We start from the raw sequence: 25,782 nt of genomic DNA on the forward strand, positions 1-25,782 counted from the left end.
GCCATGGCAGCACTTGAGTGTGAGATACTTGGGCGTATTTGCCCTAGAACCACTCAAGGGCAGCCTTCTCTCATTAGCCCCATATTTGCCCTCAAAGCTGTCAATTGCACAGTACCACTGCACAGCTGAACAGGACAAGCCGCCCAATGCCCCTGGGTATTTGGGATATCTAGGTCAGCCCCAGAGTTAGAGAGCTAGCAAGTTATGACTGGTGGGAATTTTCCCAGCATCCTCAGCTGCCTGTGGGAGGAACCTTCTCTTTATTAAATCAGCAAATAAAAAGAGATGAATTTTGAGTTAATAACAATATTAATAAATTTGTTGTGTATGTGCTGCACTCTTCTAAGTGCTTCATATCTATTATCTCATGAATGCCAGCAACAAGCCTATGATGTAGGCCCTATTATTTATCTCATCTCATCTCAAAAATGATCAAACTGAGGCTTGGACGCGTAAGAACACATAGTGAATACAATATGATATAAGAAATATAAACTATCAGGAATGTGGTAAATATGATTATTATATATTCCCCCACGTCAGCTACTTAGCCATGTAATATTTAGTAAAGTGAACAACTTCAGATGATAGGATTATGCAGAGTTAAGTGTTAAAAAGACAATTCTTCATGGGTTTCTGTGCTTGTTTGTGCATATGTGGGGAGAAGAAGAACTGACTGCCTTTGTTCCAGATTATCTTTTCAAGGATGTTTGTGTAGTAAACAGCCTTGGAAGATAAAGCTTCTGGAGCAAAGAGCAGGCATGATTACTACCCATTATAAAAATCTGGGTTCCCTAAGCTCAGGGCTGCTCTCTTATAATAAACCCCGCTCTATGGGCTGATGCCATCAGGCCCCCTTTGCATCACCCTACGAGAATTGGGGGGTCAGGCAGTGGGAGAAAGTGCTGCCGCTGTGGATCTGTGGCTTCTGCTATTGTTCTGTGTAATAAAGTCCTTGGTCACTGACCCAGGAGTCTCATGCCATCTAACATCCGTGAAACTACGGCAGGCTAACTTGTTAGCTTGCAAGGAGGGTAAAATCTCATACTCTTCACAGTTATTGACACTAAGATTTTACTTGTTAAATTATTTTACTGGCTTATGGACTTTACTGGCTCAGGTAGACATTTTTATTTAGATAATCACCAATAGGGAACAGACTAAACTATCTTTTGCTTTCTTTAAAAAAAAAAAAAATCATATATCCTCAGCTAAAATTCTATCAGGTCACACTTTCTGTTTCTGAAACAATTTTAGCTATTTAAATTGCCACATCAACTATGGGCAAAACAGACACTTTTCAGAAAAGTGTTTAAAATTAGTATGATCCCTTTTCTTTTTATTGTATCTACAGGAGAAGCTGGGTGTTAACTGAACTTATTGTGGTAACCATCTCACAATGTACGTAAATCAAACCATCAGGATATATGCCTTAAACTTATACAGTGATGTATGTCAATTATTTTTCGATAAAACTGGAAAAAATTAGTATGATTCCCCAAACACAGGACTTTATATTCTGTAGGATTATTGTTTTCAAAATGTTATCTAATAACATTCATGTATTGCTGGGGAAAAACATACTCAGTTTTTAGGGAAACCTAATAATTTGTTCAATTTGATCAGGTTACAGGCAGCATTTTTTTAACAAGATGTACTTAAAAGCAGCATTGAATATGGCTAATCAAAAAACTATTATGCAGACATATTGTGCATGTTTTTGCAATTTATATTCACTTATTCAAATTTAAAGCTTTATGTAAGTATTGTTTAAAGGATGGAATTTTACAGATTTTTTTCCCTACCAAAAAAATGTTCTCTCTTAGCTTAAGAATTAGTCACTTTTAAATAAACAACTGAAAATACATTCTGCTTAAGAATAAGCCTTGGGTAATCCAGTCTATAAGAACAGACTTTTCTTCTAAGATTACAAAAGTGCCCTCTAATGGCATAACTTTTCCTCTCATTTCTTTTTGTTACTTCTAGGTATCTAGAGCTTATCTAGGTTTAAAATTTAAAGTAAAACTTCTCATTCAGCGTTATTACTTCTGTCATTGGCATCTTGTGGATAATCTAGGAAATGTGTCTGCACAGCAAGAAATCTTGCTATCTGTCTACAGTCAAGGGTCTAGTTCCAACAGAAGTAGAAAGTTGCTAGGATGGTTCCAAATATTTTTATTTTGCTAGGCAGATCAATCAACTTGGTTGCACAATGATTTTCAGCCCAGAAAAACTAGGTGGTTTTATCCTATTACTGAGAAGACTGACTTTGACTGTTTCGATTGAAAAGTTCTGGTGAATCATGTTCATAGATGCTAATCTAAAACTCTGAGATTGTTCATATTGTCAGAGGCCTTCCCCATATTTGAACATTCCTTCCTATCCTACCAAAACTGAAGTGAGAAAAGAAAAATGACCTAATGATTTGATATACCTCAAACTTTAATCTAGATTATTGGGAATCTAGATTATTGGAGATATGAGGTAGTTTTATCCTTTGGAATGCCAATGTGTCTTAGATTAAAAGGAGAAATTGTTTTGAAATATAATTGTCCAATGAGATGAACAATGTATTCTATACCTGGAAAGGTAGAGAGAGGTTTGGGCACTGAAAAGTAAATAACTTTAAATATTATTAAAGTTTATTAGTTTAACTAATAAACTAAACTATTATTAGTTTAGACTATATACACACACACACACACACACACAGATATTTAAATTCAAGCTAGTTAGACACACTATATGGATCCAATTATGATGTTAAAGGTACATGAGCAATGGTTCTAAAAGAACCTTTTATATATACAATTTTATTTTTATATTTGCTGCCCACTCTCTGGCGAGCGAGTGAACACTACAGCTCCAGGAGGGTGGAGGGGGGCTGCTTTTGAATGTTTGAGGACTGTGACGGCTGGAGCTGCTTCTCCCATTCGCCTCCTCCCCTGCTGGGCCCTCTGCTGCCCTACCCCACAGACAGAGCGTGGAGGAGCGTGGACCGCGGTGGGTGAATTGAAGACCAGTTTTAAACAAAATGCCAATGTAGAGATATAAAGCATTTGTATTGTCCCCAAATGGGTAGGGAGTAGAGCAGCTAATGGGTAACTGAAAACACATAAATAATTCTAAGACTTTATTTTCAGCATTAACTTGACCTTTTTTTTTTTTTAAATTTATTTGTTTAATTTATTTTTATTTTTGGCTGCGTTGGGTCTTCGTTGCTGCGCGCGGGCTTTCTCTAGTTGCTGCGAGCGGGGGCTACTCGTCGTTGTGGTGCGTGGGCTTCTCATTGCGGTGGCTCCTCTTGTTGCAGAGCACGGGCTCTAAGTGCGCGGGCTTCAGTAGCTGTGGCACTTGGGCTCAGTAGTTGTGGCTTGCGGGCTTAGTTGCTCTGCAGCACGTGAGATCTTCCTGGACCAGGGCTCGAACCCGTGTCCCCTGCATTGGCAGGTGGATTCTTAACCACTGCGCCACTAGGGAAGCCTGAACTTTTTATTCTACATGGCTTTTAAACAGTCAAACTGACCTGGCACATCCTTTTCCCACAAACCTGTGGAAATGCTTGAGAATTGTAAAATGGTCAAATGGTAAGCAAGAAAAAATATTAAAGGGGCCTGGAATAATTTATCAGTGTACCAACTAACCACCCAGGATGACCTCTATCACCACAAAAAAACCACAATAGGCCTAAAAGCAAATAAAACTTTCCCCAGGGAGTCAGCAGCAGCTCTCCTACCGTCATTTTGCAAAATTTATCTTCAGTTACATAGTCAACTTATCATCTTGGTTAATCCACTGATTCACTTAGTGAAAATAAAAATTTATTATTTGAAACTGTGTAAACAATGATAGTAAGTAAATAAATCTGGTTAATTTTTTTTTACTTTGAAATATGTATTAAATGAATTTAACCACAAATCCTAATTGAGACTCTTGTCTTAAGAGTAGGGAATATTTCAAACCATTAAAATGCTTGCCTTTAATATTTATAGACTGCTGTTTAGTTACATTATTTCACTAATCTAAGAAATTTGCAAGGCTGGTAAATAAAACGTTCTTTATGGTTTTCATGGAACTTCCAAGGCTCTCTGAATAGAAGATGTCATATAAATTAAGGCATTGCAACCTTTCTCAGTTCTGTAGTTTCCTCAGAACAGCAGCCAACAGCTCTACCTACCTGTGAGTAATATGATCAAAGCAAATTCCTCCATCCCTTTACCACCAACCACCAAGATCCTGCAAATTCCTTGTAGGACATGTGAATGTATTTGTAAAAAGTGTCATCAAGCTCCTATAGACATTACATGGTATAAAACTTAATAAGATCAGATTCATCAGGATAAACAGGCCACACATAGCATACAATTAAAAAGAAAATTCATAGAGTCATTAAGATGCACTTAAAAACTATCCAATGCGCCCAATCGTGTGTAGGCCACAAACATGAAATAAACTTACAATGACCAAAAAGAAGGATGGGGCATTCTGAATTTACTTGAGACAAATGCATCTGGAATAAATAAAATCTAATGTTTAATTACAGAGAGTGGAAAGTGCATGATTATAATTTAGTGAGGATAATTTCAAGGAATGGTCTGCCGCAGAGATTTCTGTTATTTTCTTTTCCTTTTTAAGTGCAAATATTTAGTCTTTTAACTTCTATTTTTAAACTTAAGGGCATTTGTTTTTGTTTGAATCATCCATGCCACATCTGATAATAAATCTGAAGCATCTGATCTAGCTGTAAAGAAAAAAAAAAATGTAGCCTTGGTCAGGGGCATGGCCCCCGTGCCTGCCAGGACGTGATCTGTGAGCAAGGAGAGGTGGGTGGGGCGTGGGGTCTGTCTATGCACTTGACGCAGTAGAATGCCCAGCCTGGACCTATAGATTCCCTCAAGGCAGAAGAAAATGAAAAAAGCTGAATTCCCAGAAGTCGTTTTGTTCTGCTGTCTTCTGCAAACAGTGAAAATGTTAACTGAAATTAGTTGGTTCTTCCTATAAATATACAAATAGCCTCTACTATGGTTGCAAATTTGAGGGAAATAGAGCATTCTGTGGTTTGGTATGTTTCCATAGTTGAAAAGGGTGAAAGAAGCAGGTAGAAGTCAAGAGCTTCTGGTCTGCGCTAAGGAGTGGTTTCCTGCCCGAGCTGGGTGAGCTGCAATATTTCTAACGCCCATAGCCCAACAGAGCAGAGCCAGCATTGGGCACAGAACACATAGGCTAAAGCTCTCTAAATGCAGGCTGTCATTGCAGAGTGGAATGATTATTAAGGGTTTTAGAGTTCATTATGTCAATAATCTATGGATTAGGGACCTTCACAGGCATTTCAGCTGCAATGATTCCAACCTCCTCTACTACTTCTCTAAATGATTGCCAACTTTCATTCTGGAAGGAAATTAAATTAGTATGAAAAAGCAATGTAAAATTAAAACATGCCAAAGATCTGAATAAAGTTTCCATTCTGTCATCCCCTTCCCTCTGATCCTCATGGTGTGCAGTTCACAGCAGGGCCAAGGCTAGGGCACTCTAATTTTAAAAGATGGCCAAGCCTACATAATACGAACAGCTTGAAAGAGGATAAGGTTTTAAAGGAAGTGACCCTGTATTCCTACCATAATTAATGCCAATGGAAGGAATAATGAACAATAGAAATGGCCAAAATAAATGTACTACAGATAGAGAGTAGTCTTTGATTCAGGAAGCCAGACTCATTTTACTAAAGGAAGGAGTAGATCACCTAAAATGTATCTGTTAGTTAGGTGATTCGAAGATATGATACATTCAAAAGCAATTTAGAAGATAATGCAAAATAAAGCTGGAACAAGATACTGAATATCCCCCTCCTATCCAAATTTCCTCTGTAGGTGCAACTGAGATACCTGGGCTCATTTCCACCGTCTTAGGAGAAGCTAATGATTCCTGGAATAATGAAAGCCCCTAAGGGAGGAGGAATATGCTCGGTTGCTTTTCTTACTTTAGTTTGGCAACTAAGCCTTATTTCCTGTTGATCTGCAACAAAATGGAAATGACTTCCTGTGCAATGTTCTCCAAAGCAGTTAATAAACGACACACGCCATCCTCAACAGAAACCTAGCTAAGATGGAACATGGCAATGTACCAGCAGCATCTAACAGCAGCACATATCAGTCTCAAAAGTGAATTGTCATGGTCAGCAGAGTCCCTGCTGTGTGAAACACGCTTTAAAAATACACTGAGAGTACAAGAATATTGAATACACATCCATATCGTCCGACTGTTTACCATCGAGTCGAGCGGACATTAATCATGCATAAAAGTGCCCTCCAATGTAAGCTAACACATACCAAGAGGAAAAGGGTAGCTGAGATAATAAGTGCTTAACAGAGTTGGAGTGAAGAATCACCAAGAGCTGGTGAGGACAGAATGGGACTCAGAGTGGAAGTGGGAAGAAGGGAGAAGAATGAACTAGATTTGGGGAAGGGAGATGGAGGTGGGGGAGGTCAGGGAGTTGAGGCAGAGAAGTAGAACTGCATCAGTAAACAAATGTCAATTGAGCCCCCTCCATGTGCTGGACACAGAACAGTGTGCCAGTAACACAAGACATCCTCTCCTCTTGAGGTATTTATGGTCTAGTTAGAAGTAAGGAAGAAAATATTCTTAGGCAGAGGTAAAGAGAGATCAGCAGGGAACTGCATTCTGAAGAGGGTCCTTAAAATTTCACATCATGTCCCTAAGATCACAGAGAAAGACTCCAGAGGCAAGGACAAATATTTCCTCAAGACAAGCTACTTTTTCGAAGATCACTGTTCTTTTCCACACAAAGTCTCCCGCCACCCCCAAGGTCAAGAAGCATGGTTCAGTGGAAAATTCACAGACTGAGAGTCAAGACACTTCCACTGTAGGCAGGAGAACTATTCATGTTGATGGCTTGTTGGCCCAGGTGTTCTCCAGGGTACCCTGTAGCTGTGAGCCCCTGAGTCTAGGGTTAGTTCAGCCTGTCTCTTACAAAAGCTGGTAGCATAGGGCAGAAACTAAGTTCCTCAAGGACGCAATGCAACTTGGGTTCCTCTGTATCTAATTCTAAGATAAGAAATAACAGGTTTAGGACAGAAGTAAAGAAAAATCAACCTACCTTTACGGAAACATGTACATCCATTTCATGTACTGAATGGTTATTGTTGTAGGTTAACCTTGAGAAAGGGTTTCCACAACCATGGTAACACCACAGAAGAATATTAATGTGAAATTCTACTGGCAAGTAAACCCAATTCTACTTTCTTGGAAATAATCGTTAAAACACTGGAGGTGAGTTGGTTGTAGCCCTCCTGGAGGTTGGGACTATAGTATATCAATTATAGATTTGATATTTTTACAGTTATTTTATTCAAGAAGGGAACTTTTCAGTAAGATACTCCATAGATTTCTTAGGATACCAAAAACTAAATATGGTCAAAAGAGCTAAAAATCAAGAGAATAAGAACTTTCCAAGCACTGACTCCATATTCTAAACTGAAGTGGGTGATATAAGGGCTCAAAAGAAATATCCTAGGAATTTATAATCTACTCATAAAGACAAGGTTACACAACCCAGACACCAGAGTCCAATCATGTCCGTATCACTCATTCACTATTTTGTTACTTAACATATATGTAATGAATCCTTGCTACATGCAAGGCCCTCTTCTGGGGACAGGGATGATCTCATGAATCCATGTTCTCATGGGGGTGATAGCAAGACACAGATGCATAAGTAAGAAAGCACTATTGGCTGGTAGTCATTGCTATGCAGAGAATTAAAAGAAGCCTGTGTGAAAGATAGTGTGGGGAGGGCCACTCTAGATGGTATATTTAGAGAAGATTTCTTGGAGAAAATGACATTTACTCTGAGATATGAAGGAAAGGAAGCAGTGAAACAAATGGCAGGGAAAAGAGCATTCCTGCAGAGAAACAGCAGGTGCAAAGGCCCTGAGTTGGCAGTAGGCCTGGGGTACTACGGAGAGGAAAGGCTATCAGTGTGGAACAGAGTGGGTGAAGGGGAGAGTGGAGGTCAAAGGGTAGATCACACACAGCCGTGCAAACCATATGAAGGAGTTAGGATTCTATCCTGAGTGTGATGGAAAGCCCTTTAAGCAGGCCAGGACCGTGATCTGGCCCATGGTTTTTCGGTGTAACTCTGTCTACTGTGTAGAAAATGGATTTTAGGGAAGGGATCATTGTCAAAGCAAAAACCAAGCTCATCTCTGTACAAGCAAAAAGATCAGATGAAGGCAAGGCTACTACAGCTGTCCACGGTAGACGTGCTGACGGCTTAAACCTCGGGGCAGAGATGGACAGTAGTGAAGAGACTGGGGATATGTTGTACAGGCAGGGTCACCAGAGCGTGCAGGTGAGTTGGAGGTAAGAAGTGAGGAAAAGAGAGGAATCAAAGATAACACCTTGATTATACGAACACAGGTACAATAAAACGACAAAACATAAGTAATGAAGAGATGGAAGAAAACAGAGGGAAATGAGATTAGTCAAGCAGAGTTTCCAGCTGGCATCAAATAAGTTTTTGAGCTGCTGGCCATCTTGATGCAGTTTTTCAAAGCTAATTCTTATACTGGATAAAGTATTAGAAAAGAGGAGAAAAGAGGAAAGGTGTTCTCTTCGTGTTATGAGAAACATAAAGGCGCGCAGGCCAAGGTGGGAAGTAGCAGGAGTTCAGTTGTCAGGGTGGGAAATGGGATCTGCTGGATACAGGGAAGGTGGTGAGACATACTGGGGAAAGGCAACACACACACACACACCCCAGTAGTTGCTTCAAAGGAAAGGATGCATGAGGTCAACTAATTTGTCAAAAGTTCTGGTAAGGGGTTGTTTGTGGTAAGTGAGCAAGAAACTAAGAGAGACAGATACAGAAGTTATGAAGAAAATTTGACAGGAAACCACTGCCATTTGGCATATATGATCAGACCCCTTTATAAGCTATGTCCCAATGGAGAGGCTAGATAAAACTCACGAACTTTCTGATGAACCCACACCTGCCAAACGTCACATAGCGGAGGCTACCAGGCACTTTTCTGGCGAGCAGCACCACGAGAGGAATCCCAAGACAGGGGGATAATATGAGATGGAGGTTGACTACACAGGCGTGGGCAAGGGAGCGGCAGGCCGCGAGCGCACCAACAGGCAGGAAAAAGCAGCAGAGAAAGCAAAGATGTGACCTCGGCAGGGTCATTAGGACAGACACCCAGCTCTGAAAGATAAGAGTCTAAGGGAGAAAAATTAGCAGTCATTTCAGATGTTTTGTAATACACAAATTAAGTGTTCACTAAATATTGACTGACCAATGGGCCAAACTGAATAATCACTACATCTTCTGAAATGAGATCATTACTGGTTTTGTGTGTTAGTGACAGCAAGGATAAAACTAAAAGACAAGAGCAAAATACTGTAGCAGGAACAAAAGATTCTAAAAAGTGATCAATCTCTTCACTCATCCATCAGCAACAACCTTGTCTATTTATGTCCTTTCCATCTATCTCAGGGCGGACATACTACCTTCTCAAAGGAACTTCAAAATCTAAAAGGCTTTTTTAGTTCTATTCACCCTACTAACAAAATCAGGTACTTAAATTATTCAAGTTCAAAGATATTCCTGTTCTCAGGACAAACCTGGTTTTACAACTTGCTTTGGGGGCTTCCTTGGTGGCACAGTGGTTAAGAATCCGCCTGCCAATGCAGGGGACACGGGTTCGAGCCCTGGTCCGGGAAGATCCCACATGCTGCGGAGCAACAAAGCCCATGAGCCACAGCTACAGAGCCTGTGCTCTAGAGCCCACGAGCCACAACTACTGAGCCCACGTGCTGCAGCTACTGAAGCCCGCGCACCTAGAGCCTGTGCTCCGCAACAAGAGAAGCCCGCACGCCGCAATGAGTAGCCCCTGCTCGCCACAATTAGAGAAAGCCCGCGCGCTGCAACAAAGACCCAACGCAGCCAAAAATAAATAAATAAAATAAATAAATTAAAAAAAAAAAAACTTGCTTTGGTAATTCTGCCAGCTATGTCTGCTGAACACATGGGCTGCATCTTCCATAAGTTTTGATCAAAGAAATGTTTTATAACCAAGCTTCTAGTGATGTAATAAAAAGCGATACTCATCCACAAGGCAATGACAACAGAAACTTTTTTTTAGGACAGCAAGCATGATGGAATTGCAGATCTCATTGGCTGATTCAACAAACAGTTTTGGGCACTTCCTCTGTACCAGGCACTGCTTGAGATCTAGAAATACAGTAGTGACCAAGACGTGTGCACAAGGTTCTCATGTTTGCAAAGCTTACACTTCGGCGGGTAGGAGAGAGATGATGGATAAGTAAATAACTACACATACTGATTCCAGAGAGCAGTAGCACTACGACGAAAGTGAAACCGGTGACGAGGCTGGAGGGGAGCCACAGGGAGGGCCGAGCTCGGGGGACAGAGCGATTCTAGGCTGAGTGGTCAGGGAAGACCTCTCGGAGGAAGTGACATTTCAGCAGGGGCTTGAATGGAGAAAATAAGCCATGGCAAGACACAGAATGTTGGGACTAGAAGGGACCTTTTACAGATGAGGAAACTGAGGAAGACAGAGGGGAAGGACCTATTTCATCTCCTGGGCTTCACACCCGGGAATCTGCCTCACCTGTGCATTAACTGCGACCCTCAGCAACCAAGAGGCTTTGCCTCCACGCTGGCAAGCCTTGGGGACCAGAAGACAGGCACTGAGGCCTGTGACAATCACATCAGGTGGGGGACGACTGGCCAATGTTAAACCCAGGGGGTGCGAGGAAGGGTGACACCAAATATTTTTAAGGCCCCTTAGCAGATAAAAGAGGGATTAGAAGCCCTCTGGCCAGCCCAGCAAGTCCCAGTGGTTGCCATGGCATTACAGGGAAGGAGACTGGGACTCAGTAAAATAAGGATTTCTCTGATACAGCCATTAAACTGAAGGGCAAAGGCGCAGTTTAAAAAGTAGGAGGTGTTCTGACAGAGGAAGGATGCTGCCTGACTTTCCCCAGGGAGATTCTTAATAGGATTGCAGCAGTGTGGTGTTTACTTAGATGGTTTGTTATCTGAACTCTCTCTGTACACTGTCAGTAAATGAGCTAGTGTTTATTAAGTGCCTATTGTAAGTTCCCTGGGGACATCAGAGGCGGACAAGGCAGAATCACAGCCCTCCGGTGAAACCAGAGACTTTGATTCTTCTGTACTTGATCTCACTTGAATTATAGCTATTTTTATATTTTTTCTCATCCCTAAAAAAAAGCTCTTCAGGAGGCTTACATAACATGAGTTTACTCAAGAAAGTGCCCCTTAGACAAAGATTACTTTTTTACTCTTTAGATCCCCTGCATAGACTTTTTTAGTTCTTGCACAAAGTAGGCACTAAATAAATATTTGCTTAATTATACTGTTTTCAAGAAGCTTATAGGAAAGAGTAAGGTAATCAGAAATGTCTCCCATCAGAAAAATCCCTAAATGTTTTGAACTGTGCAAGGCAGTTGGGGGTGGTTATTGGCCAAACCCTCAAGGCTGATTGCTAGCTCCAGACCCATTTTCCTTCCTTTCCCAGGCATCTAACCCTCAACGGTGTGGAGTGGCTCAGGGCTGGCCTCGCCAAGCCAGACTCAGGAGTCAGGCTCGAATCTGAATCTGGGTTCCTTCCTCTGTCGGGACCCCCGCGTACCATTGCCACCGTGGGCGGATGAAGTAAGCGGAACTGCTCTGAGCCTTGGTTTCCATGTTTGTTGTCTGAAATGGCACAGTAGCTCCTGGTGAGGCTGCTGAAGGGCTACCTTGAAATCAGTGCACGTTAGTATTACCTCAGCAGCCCGGTCCTGCCAGCTGCTAAACTAGAACCTCAACGTTATCTGATTTTTTTGATCCCCGTGTCCCATTACCCGTCAAGTCCTGACAATCTCCCTGCTGCATCTTCTCTCAAAGTTGCTCCCTCTTCTCTATCCAAATGGCCAATGCCTCAAAGTGTCCACTTGCCGCATCTCCCCTGACTGTTCTCACACTCATTTCCTGCATCTTTGCTCTATCGTTCCGCACAGCACTGTACTGTCCCCTTTATAAATGGAATCTGTTTCACTCTTCTGCTTAAAAAAAAAAAGTCAGAGGCTTCCCATGAAGTACAGAATGAAGGTCATGCATGCGAGGTCCTTTAGGTCCCTCCTCACTCTACGAACTCACTTCCTACAACTTCCCCGCACGCTGCTCACATCCCCAGCACGCGGAGGAGCTGCCACCTCCTTTGCCAGGATGCCACTGTCCCCTCTCTGGTGGCAAAGTCCCACTCATTCTTCAAGACTCCAGCATCTACAGCCACAGAGAAATTTAGTTGTGCACTAAATGTTCCATGCTCCTACTTCTATTGCAAACCATTCTGAATTCTTTGTCCGTATTCTTGAGACCTCCCACCCCCCCCCCCCAGGGTGGCAAGGACACATGCTCTCTCTACAACAGTGATATGCTGATCACGGAACCCAGCCCCTAGCAGATGCCCATGATGTTTCGTGAGTGTGTAACGAATAAAGGGAAATGAAAATAATAAAATTGACTGTTGTTGCTGATTTATGGAATCTGCTTCACAAGAGATAATACAAGCTAAACAGGAAATAAGTTATGGATGCTTTTGACAATTTTATGGGCACTAGACTTATAATAGTTACTGTGTGAAACCTAAAAAGTTGGGAAGAATAGCTTTAATCTTTTGAGGTGCACATCACAGACATCTGCTGGTGTGGCTGCCACGGACAGATGGTGTGTGCTAGGCAGTGCAAGGACTTCGTGTAAGGATGCATTTCTTTTGTCCTTAAGAACACAAGAATGTCCTGGTAAGAATAACATAGCGCATTACTCAGGAGGGCCTCTGTCTTCTGCAAACATGTAAAATATGTTTGGTTGGGATACATTCTGATCAGAGAATAGGAGTGGTACAGACTAGTGCTTCTCAAACCTCATTATGCACACACATCACCCAGCCTCCCTGGTAAAATGCAGATTCTGATTCCAAAGGTCTGGGGTGGGCCCTGAGACTCATCCTTTCCAACAAGCTCCCTGGAGATGCAGGTGCTGATAGTTCAGGGACCGTACTTTGAGTAGCTCTGACTCTTCCAATCCTATTATCCGGTAAGAGCAGCACTATGATTTTCATCTCCAAGATTTTCATTGTTTGGACTTTCTGATTTCTAATTTTCATTCATTACCAAAGTTTAACATTTTAAACATCTATTTAGGGAGAAGCATGGGTGAAATAGAGGTTGTCCACATCCTCTCTTCCTCTTAACTCGAGAACTATTATTATATCCACACAATTTCACAGCTTTCTCTTTTCTCTACCACCTTTAAATTAAAAAAAAGAATGACAGGCAGGTTTATTCCCTTTGGGGAATATGTCTAGGTTTATCTTAAAGCCCAATAATGGACTAGTGGACCACTTACCATTTGGGAAATTGTGAGAAGATTCAAAGTTATACCAAAGTTTCTAATTTGTTCATATAGTGATACATACTGGAGTTGGCAAATACAGTCCTAGTAAATAAATGCTATCAAGAAGAAATTATTTATTATTACCATAGAATAATAAATACCATAGACTAGGAAGGGGCATTTGATTCCATGGACCCAATCCCATATTTTCCCAAATATCTGATGGTCCTGAAGCTTTACTCCTTCCTCTCCCCTGGCAGTTGTTTTGATATGACAGCATTAAAGCCTGTCTGCTACCAAAGAGGATTTGAAGGGGCCTCCGGTGCCAAAGCCCAGGACAAGATCAAACAGCGATTTAGAAATAACTGTACTCACGATAATGTAATCGAAAGAGAGATGAGTGAGATAGATATACCAGGGACCTTAAAGAGTCAAAATGGTTTAACCCTAGATTATTCTTATTTCCAGAAAAAAGGGGGGCACACGAGTATGTTTTTCTTGTAAAAAGAAATAAGTTAAAGTTTTCAAACTGTTTGGCCTTAAAATCCAAGGCCAAAAACAAACTATAAACTTAGAGCCATGTCTTTGGAGAGATGAGATAATATTCTCCAAGGACACTGGTTCCTGACAATTTAGTAATTTAGAGATTCTCTCCTGTCTTTCTCTGTCTCACCCTCCTGTCTCCTGTCTCAGTGTCTCAGGTGACTATTCCCACATCTTGGGCTCCTATCAATTCAGGATTGAATGTTTTTACAAAAACTTGAATTTAGTTTTTGGTTTGTTCTTTATTCTTATCCATTCTCCCCCTGTCATGTAATTTTTATGTATGTATTAATTTATTTATTCAAGTTTGGGGACAGTTAAAAGGCTGCCAAAATTTCTATTTAAAATAGAAAACAATCACTGGACTTAGAGTAAGAAGATCTGGGTTGGAGAAGTTCTGACCAAACAATTATCGGCTTTTGTTCTTTGAGCAAGTCTCAATCTCTTTGAGTCTCAGTTTCCTCATCTACAAAATGAAGACAATTATTCCCAGGATTGTTATAAGATTAAAAAATCATAGACATGAATGATCTTTTTAAAGTAAAGAAGGCTCTATTTATTTACAAATACTATAATCCAGCTACCCAACTAGTTGCAAAATTTTATTCAATGGCAAAAGATACAGGTTTTGACTTGCTCTTAAAACAAGATATGAGATATGAGAAGGAGTTTCAACATCAGATTATTCTACCTTTATTTACCTAATCTATCAGGTAAAAGGTTAGGTTCCTATTTAATAGAGACTGACTAGAAACACGGAGGAAAGGCCAAGATGTTGGGTTTTTGAAAACAACCACACAGACAGTAGAAACTCTTAATATTCGTTTTGTTATCTTTGATATGCCTTATCTGAGGACATCAGTATTGTTTAATAAAAACAAAGCTGGATTAAAACTGATTCAAAGGTGAGTGTGCGCAGGCATTTTAGGCACTAGATCCAGCAAAGGATTTAAGATGCATGTGCTGAGATTAGAGAGTCGAGGATTAGGCTCAGTTCCTTCGACGTTCTGCATTATTATTTCTGGATTAAGAGATGATTGAAGAACAGGACAGTCAAAAGGCAGACGATGTGGACTGATCTCACAGTCACTTTTAATAAAGAGTTTATAGCAAATTATGATGAAATAATACAAACATATAAGCCTGCAACAATTAGGGAGATGACAAACCACAAAATACTGACCCAATATGGGTATTCAGACCCACAATTATTTCATTCCTTTCCTCCCCGAAAAGTAAGATGTATAGGTAGGTGTGTTTTTTATTCTTATTAAAAACTTTTTAAGGGAAACATTGAGGAAAGGCTGCAGCTGGTGAGTGTTGGGGGTCAACAGTGTTCAGTGCTCATTACAGGACAGAACCTGCCAAGAGAAAAAGATGTTTCCAAACTGCCTCTTTGTGGTCGTTGCTTTGTAAGTGTGAATAAACTTTAAATGTAGAGACTTTTTTTCAATTATAGACTGAATCTGGTGGCTGAAGTGTTAATATGGGGGTGTGTATAAATACTTTCATTGTCTGAACTTACTTATTCCTCATTGTGTTTTAAAGGGCTTTAAACTTTTTGGATATTTGGAACATCCTATCATATATGTCTATAATAGCTCTCATTATTCCATTGAAAAATAAAATTTCATCCAAGATTTTGGGAAATCACTGTTTAAAAAAATCTTAGCACTGAACTAACTTGAAATCTTACCTCTCAAAAATGTCACATTATTAATGGAATAATAAAATAACTGTAGTGCTGAATTACTATTAATTACTACTAATTTTAAAAGGGATTCTTAGCTTATTGATTTTTCAGTACTATACCTGCCATATATACTTGGAATATGTGTCAAAATCATAGGTTATATGTCTCTAATACACTTATAACTCATTTTTTAATCCCTAATTTTCTTATTAGACTCCACTTTCTGAGGAAAATGTTTTGTTTCCTTTTCCAGACAACTTGTCTCTAAAGTATGTTAAAGACTTTGTCTGTTATACACACACACATACACACAGACACTCACATACATACACATCACATGCAACAAATAGCGTATCTTAGGGCATTTTAACACCCAGGGTTGGATTGCTGGTCAGTGAGACTATAAGAGGAGAGCTGAAGAAAGGAAAAGAGATGTGCCTTCAAGAATTGATTCCATGGCTATATGTAGACTTAATAAAGCAAAGTGATGAACTAGTTTGCCTTTTGTGATTGTGGTAGAATCTGTGCAAACAGAGGTTGGGAATGTGGGGAGGCGGGGCAGGTTTACACCAGAACTTACACATATGGTCAGAAATCGATACCCCATTTCACTTTCAAAAATTCCCCTTATTAAAAAAAAAGTCTTTCACCTTCTAGAAGGACAGGTGTGGGGCATTGTTTTTCTATTTATCCTTGCTGGACCTTTGTGTTATTTTCAACTAGAATGTGTTTATTCTCAAAGAAAAGTTGTTTAGGCATGACCTTAAATAATGATTTAAAACTGGAAAACGTAATCATTTTCCCCTAAAAGATTCCCTAATAAGTTAACTATTATCAAAACAAACAAACATTTAGCACATAAGCAGCCTACGATTAAAGTCTTGTGGATTTAGACTAAATTAATGATATTTTTGAATCATTATATTGTAAAAAAATTCTAAGCAAATTGTGTCCTTGCAAATTAATTTGGCAATTAATCTAAATTTAAAAATTTTAGACATTTCCATCAATTTTCCTTCTGAAATCAAAGAGTTATCACTTTATTTTAAAAGTGTGTGTTTCAGTAAGTCTTTCATCCGAAACTGAGTCTCAGATTTCTCAGGAGAGGGAGGATATAATAACTTCCTCACTGAGTTCCTGTGAAGATGAAAGAAAACGATGGATGCGGAAGCACCTTGTAAACAGTCAAGGGCTATAATATTATTAATAAATAGAATCTTTTCCATTCACACTGTGAAAGCCAAAGCACAGAAACAACTTTAACACAGTTAATAACTAACTATACTGAAAAACAATAAAATTTCAAATAAAAATTTCAATATACATTTTTATGAGAGCAGTAAGAAGGTTAGATAACTTTTTTTAACTCTTAAAATACTGAAATTTCAGAATTCAGTATATACGGGAGAATATACTGGATATATATATCCAGTATATTCAGAATATAATGGAGTATAATATCTAATTATCGATAACAGAGGACTTGTGAAATGTTTGTACAAATAACTAAGAATACTCTTGAAGATAATGGCGGCTAATTTAATCAAGGGCTCTTTCAGCTACCTGCCCACCTCCTTTCAAGACCTCTGGCTCTGTAATGGGTTGTCTCCAAATCTCTTAGAATTCTGATTAAAATATATAGACATATTTCATTTACATAAAATAACTTAAGGCATTCTATACTGGAATGAGTATCATAATTAATTATAGCGGATGAAATTGTATATTTCAAATTTTTTTCTAGTTAATCTGTGGCAAGGGCTGACTTCCTGTAAAAGCTGATTAGAATGTCATTTTCACTTTGTCTTTTTACATCATAGAAGCTGTCACCTCTGCCATGTTGTTTTTATTGTTCAATGACCATCTGATATGCTGAGTAAGAGTGACTTTTTCAAAAGATATATTTAAAATAATATTAACAAAACATTTTCCTTCTTTATACATAAAAGTAAATATAAATAAAGCATCTGATATTATCTCCTTTCATCATAATGAGACATCGTGTGTTCTGTAATGAGGGGAAAAGGACACTCTCTTTCAGGGAATTTTGCTCTACAAGACTGACACTATTAGAAGCTGGATAACTATTCAGTGTAATTTTGGAGGCAATGGGAAACCTTTACCTCAAATTGTTTAAAGAAGTATCCTGTCGCTTTCATTTTAGTTAAAGACACGTTTTTAAATCAAATATTCACTGGACCTAACCTTGTAAAAATAATCTCAAATGTCCTTTCCAATTCCTTGACATTAAGATTCTGTCTTAAATTCACACCAAAGGAGAATGAAGGTGACTTACATGATTTGTGGGACACAATGCAAGATTTCTTGTTCATAAATTAAGAATTTCAAGATGGAAACAGCAGAGTACTCAACTGAGCACGGGGGTTCCTCCTAACTGCAGCCCATGAAGCTGGCCCTGAGTATAACTTATACTAGAGTATAAGAAACTGAGAATCGATTATCAGAGGAAGAGACCATAGGACAGGTACATACTAAGGGTAGGTTGTCTACAGAAGGAGAGGCTAAGAGAGTCCAAGATATACATCATTCCTCTCTAAAATTCTGACTAAAACTAGCCTCATTTCAATCTGGCTTTATCTAGCCATTAACATCTTTGGAAGATGTTGGCCAATTGCAGCTTACCCTGTTTCCCATCTTGGGGATATTTTCATATTTATAGGGGACACTGAAAAACAAAATTACTTTAAAAATGAAAAATCATCTTTTTTCAGGTGGTGTTTTAGTACCATGAGAGACCATACTGACATTTGGGGCAGGGTCCCAATACCTCTCAGGCCATCTCTCAGGAGACCCGTCTGTTGGTTCATCTACTAGTACCGTTAATCCTGCTACTGCAATTGTTACAGTGTTAAATTTGTATCTCCTATTTAAGAGGCAGTTTTATTTTTCCATTAAAAAGTAGTATATTTTCACAGCAATTTTTTTAAAGATTTTTTTTGATGTGGAACATTTTTAAAGTCTTTATTGAATTTGTTACAATGTTGCTTCTGTTTTACGTTTTGGTTTTTTGGCCGCGAGGCATGTGGGATCTTAGCTCCCGGACTAGGGAACGAACCTGCACCCCGCTGCATTGGAAGGCGAAGTCTTAACCACTGGACCGCCAGGGAAGTCCCTCACAGCAATTTTAGCAAATTTTGAAGGATCAGCCCTAGAACTGAGACTTGGAGAGGCCAAGAGGTAAGTGATTGCTGTCTCTTCTCAGTTTGCCAGGTGTTTTAGCCGGCACTGCTGTTTCTGATCTCTGTCACCACTGTTGGCAACAAATATCTCTCCAATTACAGGATCCAGTTACTTCTGAATCAATCTCTATTTGAAGCTTTTGATAATATCAGTGAATTTTAGTGAATGCTGTAATTTAATATGAAATTACAACATTTACTGAGTGTTATCAACATATGAACAATATTTAGATTTAAATCATGATAGATATACTAGTATTTACTATTTACCTTTAAATGTATTTTAAACAAGATAACTAAGAAGGATCAAGTACATTTATGTTCGTGTGTGTGTGTGTGTGTGTGTGTGTGTGTGTGTTTGGTATGACTGATAATTTAATCAGAAACACATTTTATTACTGGAATAAAATGCATAATGTTACACTTGGCAAGGCCTATGGGCTTAGAGTACATATGACCTGAACAAAAGAGAGTAATCAAAGCCATCTCCTAGGTTCACATGCATTGCTAGGGTTTACTTTTCACGGCGATGTGCTATAAATTGTAACCATCTATACTCCAAGAGGCACCTATATTGGAGAAATTAATCCTAAATAAATCAAGCCCTTTTACATTAGATTTTTCCCTTTTAAACATAATATCTCCAAGTAACTACCACAATGTTTATCATTTTGTCAACTGTCTAGATATGGTATTATCTATCTTTGCATATAAACACTTGTTCATAGTTTCTATAACTTTAAAACTAATCATGGTAATTTCAAAAAGAAGGTGTCACACCTCACAGATCTTTCTAATTATGGGCTCAGTTTTTACTAATTATTTTAGAAAATGATAAATTTCAGTCTTTTATTTTATTTAGATCTGTGTATATAAGGACGTTGCCTCAGCGAACAAGATGTAGTTATGATAATCTTTTGTTGTTGGTAAAACACTCATTTGAATATAGCCCATATTTTTTGGCTATGTCTTTAGATTGTGGAATATATGCTCTTTGATCACACAGCTGGAAGAAGAGGGCGTTTACCTTGATTTCATGTTAGGGAGAAGAAACACTAACAGACAAAAAAACTTACGTAGTCACCATTTACTTCAGTCGGTCTCCACTACTTGTGCTATTGTCTGAAATCATTCCAACTAGAAAACAGACACGAGTGCATGACTTGATTTTTTTGTTATTCGGTTATTATATATAAAATCTCCACGCTGCAGAGGCAGTGTCTAAGAGTTCCACTCAAATGAGCTGATTTTCAATCATGTGTAATCATGTTTTTTGTTGTGCTCCTTCCAAACTTTATATAACCCCGTTACTTCTAAAAATGTTTTTTCTTTTCTCATAACTATATCAAAGGCAGCAAATTCTTTCAAAAGAATAATTTAAAGAGATATTTGATAAGTTAACCATATGCATTCTGCCACATTTTTCTTTTTCAAAGAAAAGATTCATTTTAGAGTTTTTACAAGTGAAACTAAAAATAAATACTTCAGAGAAATATATGAAACATTAAATATATGTCATGTCCAAATTTGCTACAGGAAAAAATTAACAAATGAAAACCAAAAACTATTCACCAACTTACTAAAATAAATCAGTTTCCAAAGGATCCGGAACTTATTGAAGGAGTAATAACATGTAATTTTGGAAGTTTCTATACTTATAAACTTGAGGTCTGCAGACTTTAAAGTTAAGTTTAAATCAAATCTAGCTTGGTGAGTTCTTTAAAAAATTGACATTGTAACAGGACCCAATATCCAGCTGTTCTGTGGTCAAATCTGTTTCTTCATCCCAAAGGGAAAAGTCTGCAGAAACATATTGCTAGTTTGCTTTTATTCCATACTGATCAAATGCTTCACTCTTACTTTTTAAAATGCAAAGCAAGCAATGCGTTTTTTATTTGGGGTGAATTAAAATTATATATTTCACATGTTCCAAATATTTCAAAAGACTAAAATGTGTGGATTTGTTGGTTTGCAGTTTTTGGTAAAATACCAAAATGAAGGGGAAAGGTGCAGATATAGCATCTTTGGGTTTAAGAAGCGTGTTTAGGAAATAAGCAGCCACGAAACCACCTTCTTCCTATACTGGCTTGGGCATTGGTGGGATATAGAACAGCAAATCTCAGGTGTCATCTCAGAAGTGGCAATAGATATATAAGTCTGTAGGCACATCCAAACAAACACAGATTCACACTAAAAGGGTGCTGGTTTTCCCAGCAATATAACTGAATTTATGGTCAATATACCACTGTGTGATTCAATAAAATATTAGCAATTCTGCTTTTCCATGTCATACTATACGATTCTCTTTTTTTTTTCTTTAGCCACAATAACAACAGCAGTATTTACTTTTCTTCCTAGGTAGAAATTAACATGTGGAAACATAACTGCGTGTATCCTAGGTGTCAATTTGCATTGTAATACAGTGGGAAAATAAAGCAGAATTTAGCCTAAATTCAGGATTTAAATTGCAAAGTAGTTTTAAATGGGGTATTTAAATACTGGAGGACTTTAATTTTAAAATCAGTCTTCAAAGCACAGACTTGGTGTGAATGACTATTCAACTGTAACTTTTAAAGCTATTGCTTCTGCTAAATGATTGTGAACCAATGGGGAAGAATAAGTTACATTCTTCAGAATAATCATTCCAAAATAAATATTTAGAGGTATTCGATATCATTGCAAGGTCAAATGAATAATCTGAATGATTCTTGCAGGTTACGCTTGCCTTTGACCCAGTACAGAAGATCACAGGAAATGCCTTCTTTCTGGTGACTGTCTGATGGCAACTGACCCTGGCAAGTTTCATTCATTACAAGGCTGCTACTATGGATGTGCTGGTGCCCAAAGCAACACCTGACAAGAAGACAACGAACAAGTAAGTGTCAGAGAACCCTGCTTGGTTACTCGAATCAACCACATAATCATTGGGAAGACTAAGGAAGAGGGATTAAAATAATTTCAATCAATGCAAATTATGTGGAATCACACTGCTCCCATACTATCTGTTAATTCAGGCATAACCGTTCCATTTCCAATACCTACTCATCCATCATAGCAACATGCAAAGTAAGTTCTGTCCTAACAATGACAACAAAAACACAATCGGTTTTAAAATAAAAATTCTGACCTCTAGATAGACTGAATAGAAAAATGAACATAGGAAGATAACAGACAGTTTACGCTTTATTTCTACCTTTCCCCCCTTTATTTCAAATAACTTGTTGGAGCTTTACAACACATTTCCCCCACTATCACACAGAGAGCCTGGTCAGTAAATCCAAGTGAGGAAACTAAAATCTGAATCACCAGGCTCATGAAGCCAACTGAAAAAGTTGCTGCATTAAGTTATCTGAAGACTGACCCACTGTGGCTACTTCGAAAGTAGCATTCCCTCAGCATGCTATTATTCTTTACTCTTTAACATTCATACTTCACCACACGGATGTTCAATAAACCCAGGACAAATAAACTGAGGGCGGGGGCTTCCCTCATTCTTAGAAGGGTATTTTTCAATTATATATTTTGTTACATTTTAAAGAGATAAAAGCTGTATCTGCAAGTGATTAAAAGATGTTTTATATTCATGGTTTCATTTCTGCTGAAATAAATGCGTAATTTAAACCACACATAATTCATAGCAATTTAGGCCCATTACAGAGTTCTAGCTTCTTTTTTTATGATAGCTACTAATTAAAACAGAGTGTTATCGTCACGCTGAGCCTGTGACTTCGACATACAGGTTAATGAATAAAACAGTCTGACATAAAAATGAAAACAATAATACAGACAAAACTGCAAGCTGTTATGTTCCCAGTGTGTGGTAAAGGTTAAGTAGATTCACTGAAGTTAAGAACTGTGCAGAGAAAAAAACTTGTAATTTCTTTTTTTTTTTTTTTAAGGAATTAGTGAAGGATTTTTGAGAGAAATCTGAAATAGTATTAATTTCTCTAACTTCTGGGCCCCTCATTCCCAGCTCCCCCTCCAAGAATTTAAACTCATCAGAGTCACTTTTAAAGGATAAATGATGGGATAGTTTAATATAATCCTGAATATAGGTTTAGATTGAAAATGGGAATTGGGACCATAATTAATTATGTTGCCAAGTTTTTTGAACTTTAAGGAGACAGATTGAGGCAAATGAGGACATTTATAAGACTGCAACCTTATAAAAGTTCATGGGTTAAAACTTTGGTAAAACGACAGTATCTTTTTGACATTGATTAATTCCATGTGCAGAATGAGTGTGAGGAATTAATACCCTTTCGGTGTTTTCACTTTCTGAAACCACTGTAATAAGAGACTGACATAAAATTAAAACCAAATATAAACATAGTCTTCCGCCAGGGTTACGGCCTTATTATCACTCTTAATAAACAATAATGAGTAATAATAAATACTGATCGCCCTCAGTACCCTCTGCTCTGCACGCATATTTGCTCTCGCATCCATCCATCACGTCTTTCAGGATAATAAAACAATTCAATCCCATCAAATCCTCAAAACCCCTCCCTCGGGAGGGATGTTTTATCTCTACTTCTGCGAGCCCAGGGAGGATTTTACTTGTTTGAAGGGGGCGGAGAATGGAGCGGGGTCCTATTTATTTCCATTGACGACTCCCCTGGTTCTCACAGGCGCTCAGGGATCGGGTGGGAGGAAGAGAGGAGGGGGTGCGGAGATTCCCTCCTTCAGAAAAGAAAAAGGGTTCAGGAAGCGAGGCAGGAGGAGGAGGGGTGGAGGGGGGAGGAGAGGGTAGCGTGTTCGGAGAGATCGGCAACGAAATGAAGATATACACATACGTATTTTGCGTGATGTAGCGGGATCGAGGGATGAGGAATAAACATTTACAACCCAACTAAGTTGCTAAAAAGAACTTTGTTAAAAACACACAAACAAACCAACCCAGAAACATTTTCTCAGGTTCATTTCCCGCTCAAGGTCTTGGTGGTTTCAGGGAACTACTTTTACCGAGCAGGAGATGGACAGCGCCCCGAAGGGGACCGGGAGAGAACCGCGACCTGACCCGAAGGACAGCTCAGCGGCAGCGCCGAGGTGCCCGCGGTGAGCTCCAGGGGCCTTGGCGACCCGCGCGGAGCGCGGGCTGGGGGCTGCGGGGAATTCTCCCGCCTCGACCTCTGGGGGCGGGAGTGTGCAGCGAGGAAGGGGTACGAAGGGCGCACGAGGAAACGAAACTGCACCCCAAATTCAGCAGTTTGCGAAGCGCCCCCAAAAGAACAGCTGGGACCTAGAGCCAATCGTTCGGATTCCTGAGGGTCGGAGCTGCCCCGCCTGCAGTCCTGAAGGTAGCGCCAGACTCCCGCATAGACGGTGCTACGGCCGGATGCCCTGTCGCTCCAGCTGGGGCGGGAAGGAGCGTCTCCTCGGCGGCCGGTCTGCTTTCCCGGTAAAAGTAGGATCGGGTCCCAGGCCACCCCGCTGAGCTCCAGGAAGTTTCTCTAATGATGCTCGCCTACCACGCAGAGGACAAACGAGGAGCCAGAGCGGTGGGGGGTCCGCCGGGCGAGGCCGGCAGAGATCCCAGCGCCCCCGGGGGCTGCGCGGCTCCGGACCGCCCGCCAGGAACCTGCGCCCGGCCCGCCGGCGGGCGAGCCCCGCGCGCTGTCCTGACTTCTCGCTTCTCGCCTCACACGCAGACGCGCCCTGCAAGACCCCAGCCCCGCAGGCTTTCTCCAGCGGCCGGCGGAGGGCATGAACCAGGGGAGGGAGGCAGCAGCCCTCCCGGCGGGCGGGCAAAGAAAGTGTCCAGGCCGAGTCGGGGATAAGGGCTCGGGGGCGGCTCCCCGGACTCCGCCGCCCCCTGGGCACCGGACCCCGTGCCCCCGGCCTATGCACTCTCTGCGTCTCCTCCCAGCACCGCTGGGGCCGCCCAGCCACGAAGCCAGCCTGGAGAACTGAGGGAGACCTGCTCCACGCCCCTCACCCCCTCGGCTCCTCGGGAGCCGGCGCCCTCGCCCAGCTGTGACCGAGAACTTAGCGGGGCCCCACCAAGTGAGGAGACGCGCGCCTCCACCCCCATCCCAGACGAGCCCTCGGGTGCGAACGCTTCTTGCGCCAGGTCTCGGGTGGCGGGCTAACGCGTCGGACGTCGGGGGTTTGCTTTTCTCTCGCAACTTACCTTAAAAAACTGTTTTCCTGGGGGGAAGAGGAAATATCCCTTCCCGAGGTGTGATGGGGCCACGTCCCCGGCTCCGGCCAAGATGCTAAGCACCAGTACTCAGGAACCAAAGGGACTTGGGGGAGGTGGGTGGAGGAGGAGGCGGATAAAGGAGAAAAATGAAATGGGCCGAAGTGTCTCAACTTTGCGGCCGGCGCTGCAAACTTCAAAGGCGGGCGAGGGCTGGCGGCGCGCGGCCGCCGAAGTTGCTGCGAAGTGGCGCGGGGAGAAGCGCGGAACTGGGGGGATCCCGGGGCAGAGCGAGGGAGCGGCGGAAGGTTCTTTTAAAAGGCAGGGAGCGTGCGGGGCCGGGCGGCAGGAGGATGCTGCCGCTGAGCGGGGAGCCGGCGCGGGCTCCGCGGGCGGCCGCTCTGGGCACCGGCTCCAGGCTGGAGCGCCGCGCGGGGAGAGCTGGGCGCACGGGGCGGCGGCGTGTGAGCGGCTCGATTCGCTCCGCTCTCTCGCGGCTCGGAGCTGGGAGTGTGTGATCTCTCCCGAGTGTCACTGCTGAAGCCCGGAGCCGCTCCCCCTCCCGCCCCACCGCTGCCCGCCCGCCCCCTCCCTCTGCCCGCTGCCTCCCGCTCCGTTCCTCCCTCCCTCCCGCTGCGCGCCACCGCGCGCGCGCGCGTACACACACGCGCACACACACACACACCCTCCCCCCCTCCCAAACGGACCCTCGCGGGCGGCATCGCGGGGGGCGTAGTCCCCTCCTCACCTCCCAACCAGCCGC

The 25,782-nt window shown here is 41.1% G+C and overlaps 1 protein-coding gene across 1 annotated transcript in view; it reads right to left on the minus strand.

Moving 5' to 3' along the window:
• Positions 1–25,531, minus strand: part of NDNF (neuron derived neurotrophic factor) — a 37,575-nt gene extending 12,044 nt beyond the window's left edge. The window contains exon 1 of the mRNA XM_059923523.1: positions 25,011–25,531. The gene's annotated coding sequence lies outside the window, so the exon portion shown is untranslated. The remainder of the gene's footprint in view (positions 1–25,010) is intronic.
• Positions 25,532–25,782: the final 251 nt, after the last annotated feature.

This window comes from Balaenoptera ricei, chromosome 5 (assembly GCF_028023285.1).
Source record: "Balaenoptera ricei isolate mBalRic1 chromosome 5, mBalRic1.hap2, whole genome shotgun sequence".
NCBI classification, from domain to species: domain Eukaryota; kingdom Metazoa; phylum Chordata; class Mammalia; order Artiodactyla; family Balaenopteridae; genus Balaenoptera; species Balaenoptera ricei.